Raw genomic sequence first — 25,000 nt, forward strand, 5'->3', positions numbered from 1 at the left:
GACAAGATGGTGGTGATGGAGTCAGTCTGTTGGTGGTGGTGGCTGGTGGGTAGTGTTGGTAGTGGTGGTAGGATGCCCTTCTGTGCCCCCAATGCCCCTCTACGCTGCCTCTTCCTCCCTACTCCCTCTCCTCCTTTACTCCTCCTCCTCGTCGTTCTCGTCCTTCTAATGCAGTGAGTGTGCTAGGTGTTTCAGATGGTCGGGGCTAAAGAGAATGGTTCAAGGTGAGGCTGTAGGTGTGTGTGTGTGTGTGTGTGTGTGTGTGTGTGTGTGTGTGTGTGTGTGTGTGTGTGTGTGTGTGTGTGTGTGTGTGTGGTGAACTATTTTCTATCCTTAAGGGGTATATGTCAGGATTTACTATATATATTTTCTCTTGTGCTGTTGTGATTTATTTCTTTATCGTTTTTGGTGATGGTTTTGATGTTGTGTGTGTGTGTGTGTGTGTGTGTGTGTGTGTTTAGTTAAATACGGGCTTCACTAAGTTTTCCTGTGTGCATCAGTAACACACACACACACACACACACACACACACACACACACACACACACACACACACACACACACACTCACACATTAACAGGCTGCATCCTTTCCCCTGCACTCGTAAACTGCAATACCCATCTAACCCACGCGGTCAAGGCAACAATTATGACCCACACACACACACACACACACACACACACACACACACACACACACACACACACACTTACAGATACCCACACACTCACATATTTTGTTGCGTGTGGATATCCTATTTCTATCCATTTCCAAGCTTACGTTCATCTCTTGCATTTGTTTTATCGCTGCCATCACCACCACCACTACCACCTATCCTGTCATCACAACCACCATCACCATCCTCACTTCCACCACTATTACCACCACTACCTGTTTTCTGCCACGTTAAATATATACTTTCTTGTTTTCCTTGTTCTTGCTCTTCTTGCTCTAGTTCCGGCTGTTGTTGTTGTCGTCGTTGTTGTTGTTATTGTTGTTGTTGTGGTTCTTGTTCTTGTTGGTTGTTCATTTTCTTTCCCCTCGTCCTCCTAATTTCCCAGTCCATCCTCATAAATAAATACCCTTAAACCAACCAGTATCTCATATTCTTCCCTCCTCCTCCTCCTCCTCCTCCTCCTCCTCCTCCTCCTCCTCCTCCTCCTCTCCTCTTTCCATGTTAACCTCTTTTAACTCGCCTCACGTTTACCACCTGTAACTCAACACACACACACACACACACACACACACACATCGAATCAACACACCTATCTTTTTTTCCTCTTCTTACTGCAGCTTCTTCATCTTCATCACCATCACCACCACCTGATCCTCCTTCTCCGCTTCATCATCATCATTCTTCTCTTCACCTTCGTCCTTAGTTTTCTCTCTTTCTCTCCCTGCCTTGTCTTCTTCTTGTCTTAGTTAATATTATCCAACTTTCTCTATCCTACATTTTACTTGACTCATCTTCTCTTCCACTGTTTTCTCACGTACCCTTTTTCCCCTCCTGCATTTCCTCTTCGTTTTTATATCCCTTTCCTTCCCTGCTTAGTACTTTCTTTCTTCTCTTATTAGTTCTAGTTTTTTTTTTTCTTTTTAATTCTACTTGTTTTCTATTTCATTTTGTTTCTTTTCTACTTCTATCTTCTCATTTTACGAGTATTTTCCTTTCCCATATACTACTTTCTTTTTTCTCTTACTCCCTCTACCATTTTTTCACTATACTTGTCTTTTTTTCCCATTGTACTCCCTTTCTCCTCTTCCTCCTCCTCCTCCTCCTCCCCACCCATTCCTCCTCCGCTTCCTCCTCCCTCCTCCCCACCCACGCAAAACGAGTAAAACCTGGTTCCGTCTAATCTGGAGAACAGGTAAGTAGGTCTGACATGGGCCCGCTACCTGGTCTGGCCGGATACACACACTCACAGTCACACACACACACACACACACACACACACACACACACACACACACACACACACACACACACACACCTGTCCTCTGAGGTATATTGTGAGTGCCTTTTGGTTAATTAATTGCAACATTGAATTGTCTCCTTGCGGCACTTCGACTCCTCGTCATCCTGCGTTGGCATCCGTGGTGGTATAATGCTATTGTAACGTGGTGATGGTGGTGGTAATGTCGTGGTAGATGATTACTGTAGTGTGATCATATTTTTATAGCTATTTTTTTTTTTTATCATTGATTGTTATAATATTTTGTTGTTGTTGTTGGTGGTGGTGGTGGTGTTGGTGGTGGTGGTGGTGTTGTTGTTGTTGTTGTTGTTGCTATTATCTTTAAAGTGTGAGTGATGTGAATATGAGTGTGCAATTATTTGTTTGGGTCACCTTATATGAATTACTAGAATATTATTGTTATGATTATTACTATTATTCTATTATTATTATTATTATTATTATTATTATTATTATTATTATTATTATTATTATTATTATTATTATTATTATTTTCATTATTATCATTATTGTTGTTGCTATTATTGTTATCATTACTATTATTTTCATCAGTATTATCATTAGTTACTACTACTACTACTACTACTACTACTACTACTACTACTACTACCACTATACCAGTCTATTGGTGATGTAGTGGTTGGCACACACGTCACATACTAAAGGACCCTGGCTTGGGCGGGTACGGTTTATAAGATAAGTTTTCTTTCATGCCGCAGTCGCAGTTCATCGAGCAGTGAATAGGTACAAGACGAAGCTGGAGAGTCGTGACCTTGCTTCCCGGGAGGAGGGGAGGGCTGTGTGTGTGTGTGTGTGTGTGTGTGTGTGTGTGTGTGTGTGTGTGTGTGTGTGTGTGTGTGTGTGTGTGTGTGTGTGTGTGTGTGTGTGTGTGTGTGTTTGCTGAAAGAAACTATATAAATATTTTATACCACACTTTGAGAAGGGGACAAGGTAAGGAACGAGGAAATTGTTGCTATTGATGATGATGATGATGATGATGATGATGATGATGATGATGTTGTTGTTGTTGTTGTTGTTGATTGTTGTTACAATTTTATTCTTGTCATTATTAATGTTACTCTTATTATTATCATTATTATTATTATTATTATTATTATTATTATTATTATTATTATTATTATTATTATTATTATTATTATTATTATTATTATTATCAGCAACAGCAGCATCACCAGCAGCAACAGCAACAACAACAACAACAACAACAACAACAACAACAACAGCAGCAGCAGCAGCAGCAGCAGTAGCAGCTGTCGCAAGAACAGCAGGAGTAGCAGCAGCAGCAGCAGCAGCAGTAGCAGCAGTAGTAGTAGTAGTAGTAGTAGTAGTAGTAGTAGTAGTAGTAGTAGTTATTGTTGTTGTTGTTGTTGTTGTTGTAGTAGTAGTAGTAGTAGTAGTAGTAGTAGTAGTAGTAGTAGTAGTAGGAGGAGGAGGAGGAGGAGGAGGAGGAGGAGGAGGAGGAGGAGGAGGAGGAGGAGGAGTAGTAGTAGTAGTAGTAGTAGTAGTAGTAGTAGTAGTAGTAGTAGTAGTAGTAGTAGTAGTAGTAGTAGTAGTAGTAGTAGTAGTAGTAGTTGTTGTTGTTGTAGTAGTAGTAGCTTTTTTTTAGATTTTTATGTAGGAAGGGCACTGGGCAAGGTAAAAATAACAATAAAAAATAAGACTAACTGAAATGCTGCTTCCATATAAAGTCGATAGAATTAGTCAAAAACTCCGTCTTGAGACAGTTCAAGTCATAGGAAGCTGGAAATGCAGAAGTATGCAGGATTTCGGAGTTTGCCGGGGAAAGGTATGAATAATTGAGAATATTGATTAATTCTTGCAAAAAAAAAAAAAGACATAGAGGTGGAAAAAATTGGGATGAGAAAATAAAGGAAATATTTTGCAGTGAAGCCGCTGGAGGAAGTTAGGCATTCACTTAGCAAGATCAGAAGAGCAGTTGGCATGAAAATAGCGACAGATGATAGCAAGAGATACAACATTGCAACGATGAAACAGGAGAGTGAAGACATTCAGTTACTGAGAGAATTTGATAAGACGAAAAATTTTTGACTCCACCGTATCTAAAAGAAATGCCTGAGAGGAATCCCATACAAGTGAAGCACGCTTCATACTTATATGGATGGATAAGGGCCCTTTACAGAGTTAACAGTAGTAGCAGCACATCAAAACAACAACAACAACAACAACAACAACAACAACAACAACAACAACAACAATAATAATAACTACAACAACAAAACAGTGGTAGTAGTAGCTGTAGCGGTGGTGATATTGGTAGTAATAGTAGTAGTAGAAGTAGTGGCATTGTGAATATTGTCACTAATGTCATTAATATATTATTACAAATTTCTTCACCGTCACTATCATCATTATAATAAGTGCTGGTGGTGGTGGTGGTGGTTATGGAGGTGGTGGTGATGGTGGTAGTAAGTGATGGCGGTGTTGGAGGTGGTGGTCGTGCAAACTTCACTATTCATATATTCCTAAATCTATTGCGAGGCTCAAATCAACTTAAGAGGAACAGCTGAGGCTGCGCAGGATATACTGATTACTGCTTGAGCCGCGGTATCAGACGTGGCCATCAGCGCACATTGGTGTTTGGCGGTGGTGACTTGCTTGGTGAAGGTGAACCGGTGCTGGCGTGATAAGGAATGGTGCTAAATGGTTGACAGCGGCTGAGATGAGCACGACTTTGGGCCTCGGTTACTAATTTTGCGCCGGGGAGCTGTTCATCATAATTAAGGCGGACACGAGCACCAAGACACCACGACGTGTTCCGCCGCACCTGCTGAAGGAACTGCTGCTTGTTGGAACGAAGATAAAATGATGCTTATGAATTAGGTATGTGCTTACAAACCATCGACGTAAAGAGTTTTCCTTGTTTTTTTTTATTATTTCTTTCTCCGTGCGTTCTGTGTTGCTAGGAGTGTAGGTTTGTTTGTTTGCCTGCTTGTCCTCCTGTCTCACATTTTCACTGCAACGAGATCGAATTAGGGGTACTAGGTTTGTTCATCTGTCTATCTGGTTGTCTGTCTCACATTTTCACTACACTGAGATCGAATTTAAGATGTTAAGTTTGTTTGTCTGGGTGTCTATTTACCTATCTATATGTATCACATGTTCGCAACAAAAGCTTCGTATTTGAGAGTTAAATTTATGGCACTTCATTTAGAAATGGTAAATGTTTGTTAAATTTAACCAAATCACCTACCATAAAATTGAAAATTCGACACAAATTATTAGCTTCTAGGTAAAATTAATGTGGGATATAGAAAAAAAGAACATAAAAGAATATATAACTATACTTTACGAGATATATATTATTAATTTGCCGATATGCTTCCGTGGTATGCTCCGAGACTGATTCAATGGGAAAAAACATTACTGGAAATCAGACAGATAATCTGAAAGTGATTCTCATGAAAGAACGAAGTATTTAAGGATGCGGATCACAAGACTCATCAGATACTAGTGAACAAGTAACAAAAATCTCTCTTAGATGACAGCATGCTCACATTATATTTGAAATTCTAATCAAAGGTGAATATAAATGACCGAACAGCAAACGTTCCATCAAGCAAAGATGAATATAAATGACCAAACAGCAAACATTCCCTCAAGCAATCTCTTTCAAACGTTAAATCAAAAGACAAGAGTAAGGTTTGGCGAACTGGATGAATGGGAGCTTGTGCCTGGGTGTCTTCTAGATGTAGAAATTCAGCCAAAAGAGTCTGTGTTCATCATGTATAGTCTGGTTTCAGTAGGATTAGTGATTTTCTTCAGTTTTAATTAAGTATTTTGACCTGTTGACAATCTTTCAATATCCCCTTCACTTTTATGGTCTGGCTTTTCTAAGCCTAGGGGAAAACGCGCCCTTTGCTAGGCTGCCCCCAGTTGGCGAAAAGCAAGGAAAGGGTGACAACAGCCCTGCAAGACTCTCCTTGCTATTAATGACCAAAGGATAAACCGTTTCTGTAGATGATCAAAAGATGACCTCTTTTTTGCACAGGATCAAAGGATAACCTCTCTTTATTTATGTTGAAAGGATGACCTCTGTTTTATGACCAAAGGATGGATTTTTCTGTATATGACCAAAGGACAACCTCTCTTTATGTATGTTCAAATGGATGACCTCTTTCTGTTTTTAAGCAGAGGAAGATTTTTTGTTTTTGTTTATAACTCAACAGGATTTTCCTCAGCTTTTAACAAAAAGATTTAATTAAGTTTACATATCTAAAAAGATATCATTTCAGTTTCTTTCATTATCTTATGTTATTAATAATCTCTCAGTTATTCAATGCATCTCTTCCTGCAGAATTTTTTTAAAGAAATGCCAAAATACACACACACACACACACACACACACACACAGAGAGAGAGAGAGAGAGAGAGAGAGAGAGAGAGAGAGAGAGAGAGAGAGAGAGAGAGAGAGAGAGAGAGAGAGAGAGAGAGAGAGAGAGAGAGAGAGAGAGAGAGAGAGACGAGACGAGACGAGACGAGACGAGACGAGACGAGACGAGAGGAGACGAGAAGACGAAACAAGACACGAGAGACGAGACGAGACGAGACGAGACACGGGAGAGACAAGGAACAAGAGGAGCAGGAGGAGGAAGAAGTTGGGTAGCATTGTCAACAGATTGTGGGAACAGAGAAAGAAGGAGGGAGGGAAGGAGGGAGGAAAGGAGGCAGGGAGGGAAGGAGGGAGGAAAGGAGGCAGGGAGGGGAGGGGAATAAAGAATAAGGAGTTACAGAGGTAAAGAAAGGCAGAACGGGGGGTGGGAAGGGAAGGGCAAGAGGAGGTTCGAAGAAGAGGGAAGGGGAGGGAAGGAGGGTGGAATGAGAAGACAGGTAAGATGAGGGAGAGAAGACCGTCTTGATGGACAGGTGAGTGGGAGAAAGAAGAGGAAGGGGAGGAAGGGGGGAGGGGAAGGAGGAGAAAAAAAAGGAGTAATGGATGGAAGGAGGAAGTTAAGTGAGTAATAAAAGAGTTGACATTTGGAACTGATGGCGCTATGAGAGAGAGAGAGAGAGAGAGAGAGAGAGAGAGAGAGAGATACAAAAATATAAATAATGGAAGGAGGAAATGAATTAAGAGAATAGTAATTATAAAGTTGATATATAAAAGCAAAAAAAAGAACAATACCTTTCATCAAATAAAAGAAAAAAGAAAAAAACATGATAAACAACGAAAAATATATACATGACAGGAAATTCAGGAAAGAATCGAGAGAGAGAGAGAGAGAGAGAGAGAGAGAGAGAGAGAGAGAGAGAGATAAAGGAAGTTTACGGTCAGCGAGATGTTAGTTGAGAGAGTACGAGTGTGGTAGGATAGGGAGAACAGTGGGAGGGAAGGGTACGGTGAGAGGGCGAGAGAAAGAAAGGAGGAGGGACTGGGAGAAGAAGAGGAAGGAGGGTGGGAATGGAAGGGAGGGACAGAGTGAGAGGCGAGAACAACAGGTGGGCGTCCGTCAGGTGTTGGCAGAAATACTGTAAACAGGAATAGAAAAAGATTTATCGTTTATTTTCACCTGTCTCTTCAGTATAGTTAGTATTAGCATCATCTTAAGTAGTAGTAGTAGTATAGTAGTAGTAGTAGTAGTAGTAGTAGTAGTAGTAGTAGTAGTAGTAGTAGTAGTAGTAGTAGTAGAAGCAGCAGCATCTATAGAAATAATGAAAATACAAGTAGAATTATTATCACAATTTTTCTGAGATAAACGGCCGAGAAATCTGGAGAATGTGTTCCCTGCGTGACCAACGGCGGCTGAGAAACACAAGGGTGAGGGGCGAGGGACGTGTACCCCTGCTGGGCCTCCTACTGTGAACACTTCTACGCCAGCAAAACACGGTGAAACCACTTTTTTTTGTATATGTATTAGATTGGTGTCTTGTCCCTGTTGTTGTCTGTGTGTCTGTTTCTGTCTTTTGAAGAAATTATCTATTTCCTTGTTTGTTAGTCTGTCTGTTTCGTCGGCTCGTCTCGTGTCGTCTAGTTTTATTTTCTCTCTCTCTCTCTCTCTCTCTCTCTCTCTCTCTCTCTTAATTATTATCATTAATGTTGTTACTACTACTACTACTACTACTACTACTACTACTACTACTACTACTACTACTACTACTACTACTACTACTACTACTACTACTACTACTACTACTACCACTATTACGACTATTACACTATTACTAATACTATCTCACCACCACCACTACCACCACCACCAACAACAACAACACCAACAAAAACAGTAACACCATGATCCAAATTATACTCCTACACACCACATCCTTACTACTAACTACGCAACACTATCACTGAGACAAATAAGAATAATAATAACACGAAATTTGAAGCAAGGGTAAATGCATTTTTTCCTGTATCCTCGGGCATGAGAGAGAGACAAGGTTCCGCCACTGGTAATAATAATGATAATGCTAATAACAGGTAAGGCCGATGTGGCTCCAATCCCCCCGTCATCCTATCAAGGTAACGGAGGTCACTAACCATCACAAGGAGAGAGAGAGAGAGAGAGAGAGAGAGAGAGAGAGAGAGAGAGAGAGAGAGAGAGAGAGAGAGAAGGAAATAGACAGGCAGACAAACATACAGACATAAACCTAACACACACACACACACACACACACACACACACACACACACACACACACACACACACACACACACACACACACACACACACACACGCACACACACACACACAGACATACACACAAGAGGAGAAAGAGTAGAGCAGGCAGAACACAGCCACAGAAGACAAAGAGAAAGATTTGAAAGGAAGAGGACAGACACCCAGCCAAAGAGAGAGAAAGAAACAGAGATAGACAGAGAGACAAAGAGCCACAAGGAAACTGCCGCCGCACCGGAAGGGCCGTGTAGTAACTAAGACTAATTAACGATAATCACCCGACCATTTATTGTGCAGCAGCGCCTGGAGGGAGAGGGTGAGGGAGAGGGAGGAGAGGAAGAGTTAGAGAGAGGGGGAGAGGGAGGACAAACACATGCCAGCCTCTGGAACCCAATGAGGCTTAGCTATCTGTCCCGGTGCGAAGAGCAACAGATGGAGAGAAAGTGATGAAGATGTGACGAGAATTTGAGTGTGAAGTGAAAATAATAATCGAATTCGTTTTGATATTTATGTTATGATTTCTCTCTCTCTCTCTCTCTCTCTCTCTCTCTCTCTCTCTCTCTCTCTCTCTCTCTCTCTCTCTCTCTCTCTCTCTTTCAATGCTATAAGAGAAAGATGTCACAAGAAAAGGACAAGGAGGAGGAGGAGAAGTAGGTAGAGCAGGAAATGTATTTTAGTTACATTCAAATAAGAAAATAACGTACAGAGAAAATAAACGGTTCCTTACAAAACTACGCAATGAGGGAAATGAGAATACAAACAATAGGCATAAATTTACTATTGTTGGGCAGCTTTCCACACAATAGGGATAATATGAGAAGAGGAATGACACTAATAGTACTAGAAATGACTGGGGAGGACCATTACAGACGATTACTTAATGAGCAGAGTGACTGAGACGGTGAAAAGATAAACACAGTGGTCCATTTTCTCCAATATTTCAGTACCTTACCTAGAATATTCTTAACAGGCCTTAGTGGAAGGTATTGAAGTCCCCTGATTGTAGTGATATTCTGATAAGGATTTTGCATTACCAACAGGAAAAAAAAAACCTGACTCATTACCTCTTTGGCCTTTAAGAACAATCCTGATATGTGTTAAAAGCGTTTAAGAATACTAGGTAGCAACTCCAGTCAACGTCTTTCTTCTGAACAAGGAAGCGCTGTATGAAAAAGAGAAGTAAAAGAAATTGAGGATAGCAAGGTAATAGATTAACTCGAAATAACTAGTGGGATGGTGAAAGCCTCCAGTGATTTGGTGAGACTGGTACCTGACAAGTGACTCGATAAGCGCGATCTTGAACGAGGACAGTTCCAGATGAGTGGGTGAGGAGTGTGACTGAGGAGGAAGGACGATGCAATAGAGCGTGGAAAATACAGAGGCTTGAAATTATTAGAGCAAATCATAAAAGTGGCTGAATGAGTTACGGAGATAATGGTTATAGATGCGATGAGGCTCGTTTTGTTCCTGGTGGCAGGGACGCTTCATGCAACACTGATAGATTAGCAGGTCGGGGATGGTTAATATGAAGGAAAAAAAAAAACATCTTCACTTCGTATTAGCTGACGTGCGGGAAAGCCTTTTGACACGATGCCTAAGGAGGGAGGAGGTCTGATAAGCACACGTGATAAGCGCACTGAGAGTAGAAAAATATATAGCTGATCACGAAATTGTACACTGTTTAAATAAGTATTGCTATAGGAGATGGGTAGCTTGCGCACAGCAGATATTAAACAGTAGACGAGTAGATAGTTGCTATGTATGCTGTAGATGATCACGGAGCTTTACATTAGATAAAGAAGTAGTTTTATAACAGATGGGTAACTTGCATATAAGCATATAAGATAATTTTTGTACACTGGTTAGCTTTTGACGGCTATGAATCTTCTGACCCTCGTATCAAGTGTCGTGGTTCAAGTTTAGCGCATAATTCTGGAAGACACCCTTGACGGACAACGTGAGGAGTGATGGAGTAACTCAGACCTTTTAGTGGATGTGACTTGATTTCTTATTCAGTTAAATTTGTTTGCTCCGATAAAATGTGAGGTCAAGTAGTCCAAGTGTTAAGTGTTAGTTACAATGCAGAACTTAGAACGGCAAAGATTTGTGTTATCTCGTCAGGTGTAGAGTTTTAAGAGTTTTGGAAGTGGATTGGCCTGAGGATGAGCTGTATGCAGGTTATTAGATTCCTGCTACTGATACCCTTGAGAATATGAAGAGGTACAGGAGGCATCGACGGGAGGGAGGTTCCTAAAGCTTCTGAGGAAATATTAACTGTCGTTTTAAGTAGTGTGAACAGTGAGCCAGTGCATTGGAATGGTGACTGTCAGATGTAGTGCTGTAAGGGAGGTTTGGAATGGCCCTGGGCAATTTTATACCAGGTGTGGTGATTTGAGTTACGGTATCATAATGGGTGGTATGAGTAATGACTTTATTCTCACCGTAAGTAATGTGAACCAGTACGAGGGTTAAAGGATGGAAAGTATTCACATTGGAAGCGAGTCGCTGTATTCCATCGACCAATTGTGTTACCTGGACAATATGATTAGTACAGAAGGGGACGCGAAAAATCTAGTTAAGTTGAAATGAAAAATACTGGTATTTGGAAATGAGTCGTTGTAGTCTATTGGAAAATTCCGTTCTCCTAATAATATGGCTGATGGATCAGGTGAAGTATAAAACAACTCTGCAAGAAAACTTAGGGTAAGGCTTAATTCATCGTATTAAAAATGAAAGATTTTTGCTGGGGCATACTGTGTACTCTACCTGTAAAGAGAACAGTGAAACTTTGCCTATTAAAGATGATGATACGAAAAGCCTCGACCATTGAAAACATCGTGATGAGGAGGATGAGCGATGCTATTGTGAGATACGCCATAAGGAGATGAAAAGAAGCAGATTTGCGAATGAGAACGGCATAGTGTGCTGGCTCATACACCTTAACGGAAACGATGACAGGGACTGAGAGAAATCACCAGAAGTGACCTACATATTGAAGAGAAAAGCTTTACCGATAGATGAACCAAGAAAGAACCTGAGGAACAAGGGACCAAAGACGCTGGAAAGACAAACAGTGCTGTGTTACTCAAAGAAGAGCAACACCTTTCCACTGTGTTTAAATATTTCCAGAATGTTAAGTCCTCTAATAACCTACAAATTTCCGTGTCATCTGTTATAGCTACTAGATTAGTTTCAAATCAGAGGATTTAATTAAGACTGGAGAAAACATAAAATACAATGAAAGAGTCCAGAATGTTACTCGACAGTAATCACGATTGTTTCTTTCTGAGTTGCTTGGAGACCTACTATCATGCGACATGCTGACCGCTGGGACCATGAAACCTTTCAGGGCGACAGTCATTATCACCTTTATCAATAGTAGTGGGACCATTGCCATCACGACCACAGCACTTGAAATTAATAAATGAAACAGGACAACCAAAAATTAACTTTATTTCCAACGAATCGGTATATATATATAAAAAAAAAAAAATTCGACATATACTAATGGTGGAATTTGGTGCTCTTTGCCGTATTCTAAGGCACAATTCAGCAGAGTGAGGACTGGCAGAAAGAGGAAGAAAGTAGAATAATGTGAAGGAGAAAAGAAAATGTAGAAAAAACAGTATTAACGGAAACAACGCAATAACAACCGAAGGTATATTAAGACTGGTATGGAAAAAAGGGAAAAAATAGAGGAGAAGACTAACGGAGACTAAGGAACAACATAAGAAGTAGGAAGAAGAGTGGGACACTTTAGGATGGAGATACAATGGAGGAGAGAAGGGAAACTAGGACAGTGTATGTAAAAAGACTAAGTGAGAGGAATATTGCAATAACAACAAACCGGTATCGGGAGAGAGAAAGTAAAAAATTGACAGTAGAGTAATGACATACAGAAATAGAAAAAAAGGAAAATATTATGACAGACTGGGTAGGAAGATTAGGCAGGAAGAGATAGAAGGAGCAGGACAGGATAGAAGAGAGATGTATTGGAAGGGACAGGAGAATAGAAGCAAGACAGCATGGAGAGGGAGATGAGAGTAGGAGGAGAGGGTAACAAGAGGTGGAGGGACGCACTGGACATCCTGACACACGTGGCCACACTCCCGCATCTGCATGCACCATTAATCAAATGCTAATCCCCGACGCTTAGCTTTGGGAACACTCTGTCCACGCCCCTCTGCCTTACTCCTCCTACTTTCTCTCTCTCTCTCTCTCTCTCTCTCTCTCTCTCTCTCTCTCTCTCTTTAGGTCCTCCTCTTCTTCTAGCTCTCCTCTCCCACTTTAGTAGTAATAGTAGTAGTAAAAGTAGTAATATCAATAATAGCAACAATGGTGGTAGTAGTAGTAGTAGTAGTAGTAGTAGTAGTAGTTGTTGTTGTTGTTGTTGTTGTTGTTGTTGTTGTTGTTGTTGTTGTTGTTATGATAGTACTGATAAGGATTGTCTTTTCTTCATCATCATCATCATAATCATCCTCTTCTTCTTCTTCTTCTTCTTCTTTTTTTTCTTTTTTTCAATATTTCATTTCTCACTTAATCTCTTTTTTTATTTATTCATTCATTCAATTCATATTTTTGTTTCTCTTCCTTTTTTTTATTCCTCCATCACGTTTTCTCTCTCTTTTATCTCCTTATTGGCTATTTTGTCTTATTTTGTTTTCACTTTTTTTCTTTATCTTTTCTTATTTTCTTCTTCTTCTTCTTCTTCTTCTTCTTCTTCTTCTCATTTTCCTCATCCTCCACCATCTCCTCCATCTCTTCCTCCTCCTCCTCCTCCTCCTCCTCCTCCTCCTCCTCCTCCTCCTCCACCACCTCCTCCTCCTCCTCCTGCTCCTTCTCCTGCTCCTGCTCCTCCTCCTCCTCCTCCTATCCTCCTCCTCCTCCTCCTCCTCCTCCTCCTCCTCCTCCTCCTCCTCCTCCTCCTCCTCCTCCTCCTCCTCCTCCTCCTTCTCCTCCTCCTAAAATCTCACTTACTTTTACCACAACTTTGAATGCTTTTATCTCAAATCTCTCAAGTTTTACATGATCTCTCTCTCTCTCTCTCTCTCTCTCTCTCTCTCTCTCTCTCTCTCTCTCTCTCTCTCTCTCTCTCTCTCTCTCTCTCTCTCAATAGTAGTAGTAGAAGAAGGTGAAGAAGAAGAAGAAGAAGAAAAGTAGTTGTAGTAGTAGTAGTAGTAGTAGTAGTAGTAGTAGTAGTAGTAGTAGTAGTAGTAGTAGTAGTAGTAGTAGTAGTAGTAGTAGTAGTAGTAGCAGTAGTGGTAGTAGTAATAATGGTAGTAGTAGTAATAGGAGTAGTAGCAGTGTCACCATACTATAATGTCACACTACTACTACTACTACTACTACTACTACTACTACTACTACTACTACTACAGATAAAGTTCACAAACTTGCCACTCCCTCCCTCACATGACCGCCATGACGATAACGCTTGACTCATATAAGCCACTCATGACTATGGTAATATCGGAATCTCTCTCTCTCTCTCTCTCTCTCTCTCTCTCTCTCTCTCTCTCTCTCTCTCTCTCTCTCTCTCTCTCTCTCTCTATCTATCTATCTATCTATCTATCTATCTATCTATCTTCATTTCTGTTATCTTCTGTTTATCAATCTTCTAAAACAAAAAATAACAAAGAGAAATATTATTACAGCAAAACACACACACACACACACACACACACACACACACACACACACACACACACACACACACACACACACACACACACACACACACACACACACACCACTAATGATGATGATGATGACAGGTGTGCCGTCTGAATGAATCATGAACAACACAACACCAGGATCTGAATGACGAAGTAACGTTTCGTCTCAGTAGTAGTAGTAGTAGTAGTAGTAGTAGTAGTAGTAGTAGTAGTAGTAGTAGTAGTAGTAGTAGTAGTAGTAGTAGTAGTAGTAGTAGTAGTAGTAGCAGCAGCAGCAATATAATCAAAAGGGTTATCATCATCACTATTTATTATCATCATCATTACTACTACTACTACTACTACTACTACTACTACTACTACTACTACTACTACTACTACTACTACTACTACTACTACCACTACTACTGCTGCTGCTGCTTTTGTTGCTACTGCTGCTGCTTTTGTTGTTGTTGCTGCTGCTGCTCCTGCTGCTGCTGCTGCTACTGTTGCTGTTGCTATTACTACCAAATCAGCAGCATATCTATTGACTGTGATGGTTTTATATGTAATTAGCTATGTAACCTGAAGTAGAACGCTGAATATAGCAGAGCTAACCCTCATTACAATTTCTATCATTATTATCATCCTAATTCTTATCACAATTTTACCTCCATCACAGTCACCACTGGTAAAGTTGCCACAACCTATTTTCACCGCCTCAACACAACCACGATCCCTATCACAACACACGATATCTTCAGTGCTTACCAACTCCACCTCTGCTATCCATTCATTCTTTCTAGTATTCCTCCTCCATATCAAACACCACATCTTAATTCTCCTCCTCCTTCTCCATCAGTATTCATTGTCCTCCTTCTCTTTCCCTCAAACATCTCTCCTCCTCCACCTCCTCTCCTCCCTCCTCCTCCTCCTCCTCCTCCTCCTCCTATTCTTTCTCCTCTTCTTCCTTCACTACCATTACCTTTTATCCTTCTGTTCTTTTCCACCTTCCGAAGCAGTACGTTCAAAGTCACTCGTCCTTACCTGAAACAGAGTTACTATTAGTGTTTTTAGTAAAAGTATTATTCCTAACACTATTTCTATTATTACTTTCGCTTTTCTTGATTTCTTGACTACATGATACGATGCACATCAGTATTCGTCTTATTAGTAAGACCTTTATGCACTTGCTGAAAACTACTGAAATTAATTTACCTTTCAGCATATAACGATTAGAATAGACCATTATTAGAGTAACGAAATAATACTAAAGCTATGAAAATAAAGTGAATAGATAAATAAATTAATCTTGAAAGAAGTAAAGGAGAGAGAGAGAGAGAGAGAGAGAGAGAGAGAGAGAGAGAGAGAGAGAGAGAGAGAGAGAGATAGCTGTGGTTATGCAGAAATTTAAATTTTAGGTAGGAAGAATAGACGATTTTCGCAGCGGTGGTCTACATCAGAAGGAAGACAAAAGAGAAGAGGGGAGAAGGTTGAGAGAAGTATTTGTGCTGCATTGGAAGAGAATACAATTATTATGATGATTTACAATGTCAGTCACATTAATCGTTACACAGACTATACCAAAGGCAATACTTAAGACTTAACAGCAAAGTCTCACAACTGTTTTTTCCAGTATTTGGGAAGAAAAGCAATGAAACGACAAATGCATCTAATCTTGCATTCTTAAATATTTTGGTCTTTTATCACAGAAATTATTCGTTGGATTTTCAGCGGTGCTTTTACTCAGTGACGATGCAATTTCATTGTTTAATTACCATTAGAATTATGAAAACACTCTTGGAAATCTTAACAATTTTCAAAAGACCCATTTAACACTTTCGCGGCAGGCCAATTTTCTCACAATCACATACTAATTTTCTGACATATTTGTGCTACAGTGTCTTAAGAAGCTGTATTAAAAATGTCATAAAAAGTCACGTATCTTGGAATAGACAAAATTAACTATCTTTATTCTTTCACTCATGTCATGCTAACATTTTTATACAGTGGTGAGTGTTAACAAAAGACGACCAAAGCAACAAAAGAATTTAAAGTTGTCGAGATAAAACACAAAAAACGTTTGAGAATACAAGTCTTCCTTCTCTTCGTCGTCATCTTCGTTTTCTGTTTCTTTATGAATCTCATACTTTCATATCTTTCAGGTCTAGTAAATGAATAAATACATAAATGAATAAATAGATGGATGGAGAGACAGCCACTGAAACCCTGATACATCCGTAACAAAGACCAGGCTTCCGTCACAGAGACAGAAACCCCACATGGGAACCAAGCAACACAATCCATTACACCACGCACTGAAATGCTCCACGTCCTCATCAGTCGTGCTCGCAAATCCCTGGCTTCACCACCACCCCGGCAGCCGCTACTCGTCTTCCTCGCTACCTCGTCGTCAGCTTACACCCAGCCACCTCTCAGCTCATCCAGTCCCTCGCCGCACACACTAAACCTCAAAACCTCCGCCGCTCACTCTCTCCATTCTCAACTTATCCTCTTCCTCATCCCTTCTCACCGACCCTAACACGTCCCCAGCCCCTCCCAACTTCCCTCTCTCCAGTAAGCTCCAGACCTTCCTTGTCCTGACCACCCTGAGAAATCCCACCTCCATGCCCACTATCACTATAATAGGACCTGCCCTCACCCTTTTTTCCTGCCCAACTCCCCGCCATGCCCGTAAGGTGGTGGTGGTGGTGGTGGTGGTGGTGGTGGTGGTTGGGAGAGGCAAGAGTGAGGATAAAGAAAGGATATTGGGTGTGTTCTGTCTGTCCGCCTGTCTGTCTGTCTGTAATTTGTGTTTCCATTGATTAGTCATATTGTGTTGGTGTTTAGTTTGAATTGAGTCTTGTTTTGTGAGTTACTTCACTGTGAGCTCTCAAACTACATCTCCTCTTCTTTTATTTTTGTTTTCTTTCCTCATCCTTCTTTTTCTTCTCATTTTTTTTCTTATTTCTTTTCTGTCTCTTCTTTTTTCACCTTGTCCTCTTCCTTTTCCTCCTATTTTTCCCCGTTTTTTCCTTTCCCTTTTTTTCTTCTTCTACCAATTCTCATTTTACTTCTACTCCTCTTTTTTCTTCTTCTCATCTGAAATTCCTCTTCCTTCTTCTTCTTCTTCTTCTTCTTCTTCTTCTTCCTTTTACCTTTTACTTTTTTTTTCCCAATCCATGGTCTTCATATTAATTTTACCTTCCTTTGTTTTCCTTTGTATTCTTCTTGTCTGTCAGTCTTTCTCCTACCCTCTTATGCTTCTTCTGCTTCTTCTTATTCCTTCGCTTCGCTTCCTCCCACTTTTTCCCTGCTCACCCTCCTGTATCTCGTTCACTCAACCAATAATTAACCACCACGACCACCTCCACCACACCTCCTCTTTGCCTCCCTTACCTACCACCACCACCACCACCAACACCACCAATACCACTACCACACCAGTCTCCTCCTCTCCTACCACAACCACACCCCTTTCCTGCCCCTCTCAACGCCCACCACCACCGCAAAGTAAGCCACACCCACACACCACAGCACATCACCACCGTCATCCTCCTTTTCTTTCTCTTCCTCCTCCTCCTCCTTCTCAAGAGAGGCAAGATTTCTTCCTCCCTCCAGCGTTAGAGGAAGATAACTTATCAGTCTTGTGGGGAGGTGGTTTTTCTCCACCTTCTTCCCGCCTCCTTCCTCTCCCTCTCCCTCTCCTTCCCTCCCTCCCTGGCTGGCTCTCTCCTCTCCTCTCTTAACGTTTTTCTGTGCTCTACCCCATTACACACACACACACACACACACAAACTCTCTCTCTCTCTCTCTCTCTCTCTCTCTCTCTCTCTCTCTCTCTCTCTCTCTCTCTCTCTCTCTCTCTCTGACCCATGAAAGTTAATTCCGTTACCTGAACCAACAATATCACCACTACCACCACCACCACCACCACCACAACCAACAACAACGGCAACAGCAGCAGCAACAATATCAGCAACATCAACAACAATAAAAATAACAACAACATCATCAACAATGAAAATGATGATGATGACGATGACAACAAAAAACCAATAAAAAGAAAAAAAGACATTAATGACCATATTTTATCTCCATTCTATCATCTCAGATATATATTTCAGGTAATCATTAATGCACAACTTAATACATACTACATGAATAGAGAGAAAAACAGATCACGAAAAATGTAATAAGAATCAAGGAAACACGAGCGTAACACCACAAAAACACGTGTACTCCAGAGTTTACACACACGGACAAAAAAATAATGAAGATGAAAAAAGAAGAAAAAGAAATGCAGCATCATCCACGCTTTTCAGCACGAGCACAACTGGAAGAAGAAGAAGAACAAGAAGAACAAGAAGAAGAAGAAGAAGAAGAAGAAGAAGAAGAAGACACTGATAAGATAATAATCAGTAATATTTGGAGAGAGAGAGAGAGAGAGAGAGAGAGAGAGAGAGAGAGAGAGAGAGAGAGAGAGAGAGAGAGAGAGAGAGGAATAATGAGAGGGTATCTTCCCTCTACGTTGACTTAGGAGAGAGGGAATAGAAAGGGAAGAATACGCTGGAGGAGGAGGAGGAGGAGGAGGAGGAGGAGGAGGAGGAGGAGGAGGAGGAGGAGGAGGAAGAGGAAATCACTGTCTAATTGAGGTATGAAATAGCGGTAGAGAGAGAGAGAGAGAGAGAGAGAGAGAGAGAGAGAGAGAGAGAGAGAGAGAGAGAGAGAGAGAGAGAGAGAGAGAGAGAGAGAGAGAGAGAGAGAGAGAGAGAGCCGACCGCGTTTATCAAAGGAAATATCTGAAACAAAACATAAGGAAACACACAGACAGGTAGACAGACACGTTAATTGACACGCAACAATGTACAGAAACAGACAAACAAAAGACTAAAAGAGTCACCCAATAATTACTGCATCCACAGAGAGAGAGAGAGAGAGAGAGAGAGAGAGTAAGTATGAGAAAGAGGTCACTGTCTCTGCCCCGTACCCTCCGCCCCCCCCCCTGCGTGAGAACGTTTGAAAAGATAATTAACGAAGAAAGCAGTGACACGCACACACACACACACACACACACACACACACACACACACACACACACAGAGAGAGAGAGAGAGAGAGAGAACAGTAAATTTCATCGTAAATTTCATCTCTCTCTCTCTCTCTCTCTCTCTCTCTCTCTCTCTCTCTCTCTCTCTCTCTCTCTCTCTCTCTGTGTGTGTGTGTGTGTGTGTGTGTGTGTGTGTGTGTGTGTGTGTGCGTGCGTAGGATAGGATGAGGGAGTGGCATACATAAAGGAAGAAGTAAGAGAACAGGAGGAGAGAAGAGAGAGGAGGAGAGGGAGAAAAGGAAGGAGAGGGAGAAGAAAGAGAGGCGTAGCAGGTGCATAGAGAAGATGAGGTAACTTGAGATGTGAATATGGAGGAAGATTCTCTCTCTCTCTCTCTCTCTCTCTCTCTCTCTCTCTCTCTCTCTCTCTCTTTCTTAAATAGTTTACCATCTTATTTTTTCCACTTTCTTTAATTCACCATTTTCCATTCCTTATTTTTCATGCTGTTATTTTTCATTTGATTTCACTTCCTGTCCATTTTATCTTATCTCACATCTTCATTTATACTCTCTCTCTCTCTCTCTCTCTCTCTCTCTCTCTCTCTCTCTCTCTCTCTCTCACACACACACACACACACACACACACACACACACACACACAACAATTTACTCCCTTCCCAGCAACGCGCCTTTCTTTTCTCTGTCTTAATTCCTCCCTTTGAGACAGACATAAAGACAGACTGCCCGTATTTCTCCTTCTCTCCCTACCCTCCCCTCCTTACCCCTCTGTGTATCTCCCTTTACTTTGCTCCTTCCTTCCCTCCTGCCACACCACCCTCCTAGGACAATGGCTCTTCCTTCTCTCTCTCTCTCTCTCTCTCTCTCTCTCTCTCTCTCTCTCTCTCTCTCTCTCTCTCTCTCTCTCTCTTATACACAGATGCTTTCTTTATCTCTAGCACCCTCTCAGCATTACTCGCACTTTCCCCGCATCCCTCCTCGCCTGTATCTCTTCCTCTCTTCCTTCCAGCACGGATAAGCTTCCCCGCTTTGGATTTCACGACGCCACAAACTCTCCTTCGTTACATAAAGCGCTGCGGCAGCTCTCCACAAGACGGCGCTGCTCTTTCGATAACCAGGAACACGGACGAATAAGTGTGTAAACCGATGGAGGTGATGCGATGAAATGCTACCATGATAGTAAAGGAGAGAGCGAGAACTTTGCATTGAAGGATATAAGAGGTGACGTGAAGCAGTGAAGTGAAAGGTGTAAAAAAATAAATGTATATAAAGGATGGACTATTTTTCTCTTTTTTCCCCTCTTTCTTTGTGGTTAAAGATGAAAGTAGTAGTAAATAGATAGACAAGAAAGAATGAATATGAAATGATAGCATAGAGAAAGAAACTAACAATTATTATGATGCATGAAAGAGGAACAGGAAGAATAAAAACCACATTCATCTCTCTAGATTTTAAAACATCCATGGAATACACGATGAAAAAATCAAAAACATTAATCTTCCTACATAACAAAAACAATAAAAGTAAATAAAAGAAGCTTACATAATTAAATAGGACTAATAGGAAAAACAGACTCATCATTTTTAAGTCAGCCATGGACCTATTGAACTACAAAAAGCTGGACTAAGACATTTGTTTATTATAGAGAGAATCAAATTAATAATAAAAGAGAGAGATAGATATACAAACAGGCAAACACACCTAAGAAGGACACAGAATTATACGTGGAAAATAAAGATAGAAAATTAAATAAAGTAATTATGAAGATATGACAGAATAAGTAAAATGAGAGAGAGAGAGAGAGAGAGAGAGAGAGAGAGAGAGAGAGAGAGAGAGAGAGAGAGAGAGAGAGAGTCACGTTAAGTCTGTGAAATAAGCAACTAATTGATTTAAGGGATGAAGGATGAACTGTAGACACCTCTCTCTCTCTCTCTCTCTCTCTCTCTCTCTCTCTCTCTCTCTCTCTCTGAAAACAAGCTTATCGATGGACCTAAATCAGTCCCAGGATCTGCTCACCTTTCTCCCTCTCTCTCACCCTTTTCGCTCTCTCTCTCTCTCTCTCTCTCTCTCTCTCTCTCTCTCTCTCTCTCTCTCTCTCTCTCTCTCTCTCAAAAGAAAAGTTAAATAAATAAGACTTGGTTAAGGGAGACGAATTGGTTTAGTTGGTGTTGAGTTGTGGCGACATGAGAGAGAGAGAGAGAGAGAGAGAGAGAGAGAGAGAGAGAGAGAGAGAGAGAGAGAGAGAGAGAGAGAGAGAGAGAGAGAGAGAGAGAGAGAGAGAGAGAGAGAGAGAGAATCGTCTTTTCAATATTTCTTTCCTTGTTAATGTAACAATAATAAAGTCCAATTGAACAGATGGAAAAGTTAGAGAAGAGATAGAGAGACAGAGAGAGAGAGAGAGAGAGAGAGAGAGAGAGAGAGAGAGAGAGAGAGAGAGAGAGAGAGAGAGAGAGAGAGAGAGAGAGAGAACGAATTAGAGAAAAAATGATAGAAAATATAAGTCAACACACACACATACACACACACACACACACACACACATTCTTGGGGTCTCCTCCATTATCTCTCACCGCCACCACAACCACCACATGCCCCCCACCATCATCCTCTTCCCCCAGACTTATCCTCCGGACTGGGCTGTTTCCTTCCCCCACTCTCTTCCCCACCCCATACCATCCAGCCTCCGACCGTCCCCCAACCGCCACCGGCCTCTTGTGGTTTGGAGGCGTGACTGGAGGCTCCGAGGACTGGCCTGGCTGGCTGGCTGGCTGGCTAGGGAGGAGGGGCAGCAGTACGCCACCACACACGCCACCACACGCTGCAGTGCCTCCCCCTGTGATCACTGATACTCTGGGACACTGTAGCACCTCGTCACGGTTCTATATTGTCATGCGTGTTTTCTTGAGCCATTTTTTCTCTCTCTTTTGTGGTACGTACTGTTTTTTTTTTTTCACTCAATTTACTATGTTCGGTTTTGTTTTTTTTTCTTTCGTGTTATTTGTGGAGATTACTGGTTTCATATTATAAGGTCCATGTTCTTTTTCTACGGATGATATGCTAGTTTGTCTATTGCTATATTTTTTTTCCGTATCTCACTCATTCATGCGTTACTTTATCTTTTATGAGTTTCAACTGTCTGTATATATTGGGGGTTTAATATTTTTTTTTTGTTTTTGTTTTCTTGAGACGATAGGTTATTACTTTTTTTTTTTTCCTGTCTTTCAGCGATTTAAAAAGTGACATTATTTTGTAGTGTAGGACATTCTTTTGTGTTAGAATTGGATATATTTCATTGTCTGACACCATGAGAAGAAACTCAGCTAAAAAAAATAAGGAAAAGAACAAACTTATTCCCACCTCCTGTACCCTTGCCTGCCCTCCTCTTCCCCTTCCACCACCAAAAAATAAAATGAACAAATCTAAAACAGGAACCAGAAATAAAAAAAAAAAATACGTATATAGGTAGAAATGACAACGTAGGTAAAAGTTAAAACACTGAAAATTACATGGAAATAATAGAAAAAAAAAAGTGCTGATAAAAGTATATATTAACAGTGGCACAAGTATTCCTCTATCACTTACATCACTTAAATATCCTGACAATTAGGGATGATAAGTTAACACATTCGAGTAAATCTTCCTTCCACCTTTTTTTACTCGCCAGAATCGCTTCCACTACCACCTTAGAAATATATACAGCATATATAACATATTCAACAGTTGAAACTTACACATAGATTATTACTTATGTTTTTCTTTACAATGCCAATCCCGCATCATTATTTCTTCTTCCTTTGGTTCTTACGCTGCATGAGGCAAATGATAAATAAAGAAATAAACAATAAAAAAACTCAATTAAACAGAGCCAATATATCCAAGGAACACACACACACACACACACACACACACACACACACACACACACACACACACACACACACACACACACACACACACACACGGACACACCACAGACGCCCACATGGTGCACACACGCGCACACAAGGGAACACACACAGTGACCGTCTTAAGGTTGAGCACAAGGAAGAGACTGATGTTGGAAGAAGAGGAGGAGGAGGAGGAGGAGGAGGAGGAGGAAGAGGAGGAGGAAGAGGAGGAGGAGGACAAGAAAATACAATTATGAAGAGTGCAAGAAACGAAAGAGAGAGAGAGAGAGAGAGAGAGAGAGAGAGAGAGAGAGAGAGAGAGAGAGAGAGAGAGAGAGAGAGAGAGAGAGAGAGAGAGAGAGAGAGAGAGAATGGTAAAAATGGTAGGAAAGTATAGAGAAAGAAGAATGACGATCTAATAAGGTGAAAAGAGAAAGCGTGGAAAAAACAGAAAAGGTAAAACAAAAAAAGATTTGGTGAGATATATGTGAAAGACAAACAAAGGAAGAAATTGAAGAGAGAGAGAGAGAGAGAGAGAGAGAGAGAGAGAGAGAGAGAGAGAGAGAGAGTTAGAAAGACGCAAACATTCGGACATGGAGAAGATAACCCGAAGAAAAACAAGATTAAAGATGGAACGGTAAGATTGTGGTGATACGGAAACGGCAACACATCTTAACGATTCTCACGACTGCACACACACACACACACACACACACACACACACACACACACACACACACACACACACACACACACACACACACACACACAGACACGATTCAGCCCGGTAACGTTCTAATGACAAACGTTCGAAACTCCCAAACGTTTAATACAGACGTTCTTAGTGACCGGGAAAGCCTTTAGCAGACGAAGCGTGGAAGGGTCGCTAAAATTCCTGTGAAGATCCTCAGTTAAGTCCTGACGATCGGGAAGGATTAAAGCGAAGGAGATTAAAGAGAGTGAGAGAGACGTTGGGAGAGAAGGAGTCGCAAAAGTGAAGCCATTAGGAGCGAACGTTTCGTGAGGAAGAGGAAAAGTGGAAATGTGAGAAAATTGCAACGAGTGTGTGTGAACTTCGGAGATCATTAGGAAGCCTCCCAGCGTCGTTTCGTTTAGTTTTATTTCAGGAATACCACCACTAACAGCACCACCATCACCACCACCACCACAAGGACAGCCATTATCGTTTGCACTATATACTATCATGATCACAAGTACCGCAGTCATCACCATCACTGGTATTAAATCGAACACCACCACAAACACCACGACCTCCAGCACCAGTAGCACCACCCTACTAATACCTCCATCACTACCATCACTAGCTCTACACGACCACATATAATACCCTAATTAAATACTTCCAAATCCACAACATATTTACATTAAAACACAATTGGAAATGCAAGCAATTTACCACTCTTCTTCACTTGTATAGAGCGAAATACACACTCCAGAACGATACTTCCAAATCAGTGAAATAAGTGTAAGAGTAAAAGCGAGAAATGATCAAAGTCTATAAAATAAATCAAAGAAATGTACAAAGAATGTGGTGGACAGAAAAGGGAGCGCTAGAATTCTCCCCTGCATGTTCCTTAACCTTGACCTAATCTAGCACAGAACTTTCCCATCAATCACGTGCGCCCTAACCTTGTTCAGGAGCCTCTGGTGGGACATGGCAGCAAAAAATTCAAGGTGCATGATGTCATAGTTATTCCACTATTTGCTGCCTCATTGTAAATGGTACATCCCACACAGAC

The 25,000-nt window shown here is 41.1% G+C and overlaps 1 protein-coding gene across 2 annotated transcripts in view; it reads right to left on the reverse strand.

The window, feature by feature from the left end:
* The window catches only part of LOC123518415 (protein espinas-like), a 514,427-nt gene that overhangs the window by 292,093 nt on the left and 197,334 nt on the right, over window positions 1-25,000 (reverse strand). The window lies entirely within an intron of this gene.

Source organism: Portunus trituberculatus, chromosome 43 (assembly GCF_017591435.1).
Source record: "Portunus trituberculatus isolate SZX2019 chromosome 43, ASM1759143v1, whole genome shotgun sequence".
In the NCBI taxonomy this organism is placed as follows: domain Eukaryota; kingdom Metazoa; phylum Arthropoda; class Malacostraca; order Decapoda; family Portunidae; genus Portunus; species Portunus trituberculatus.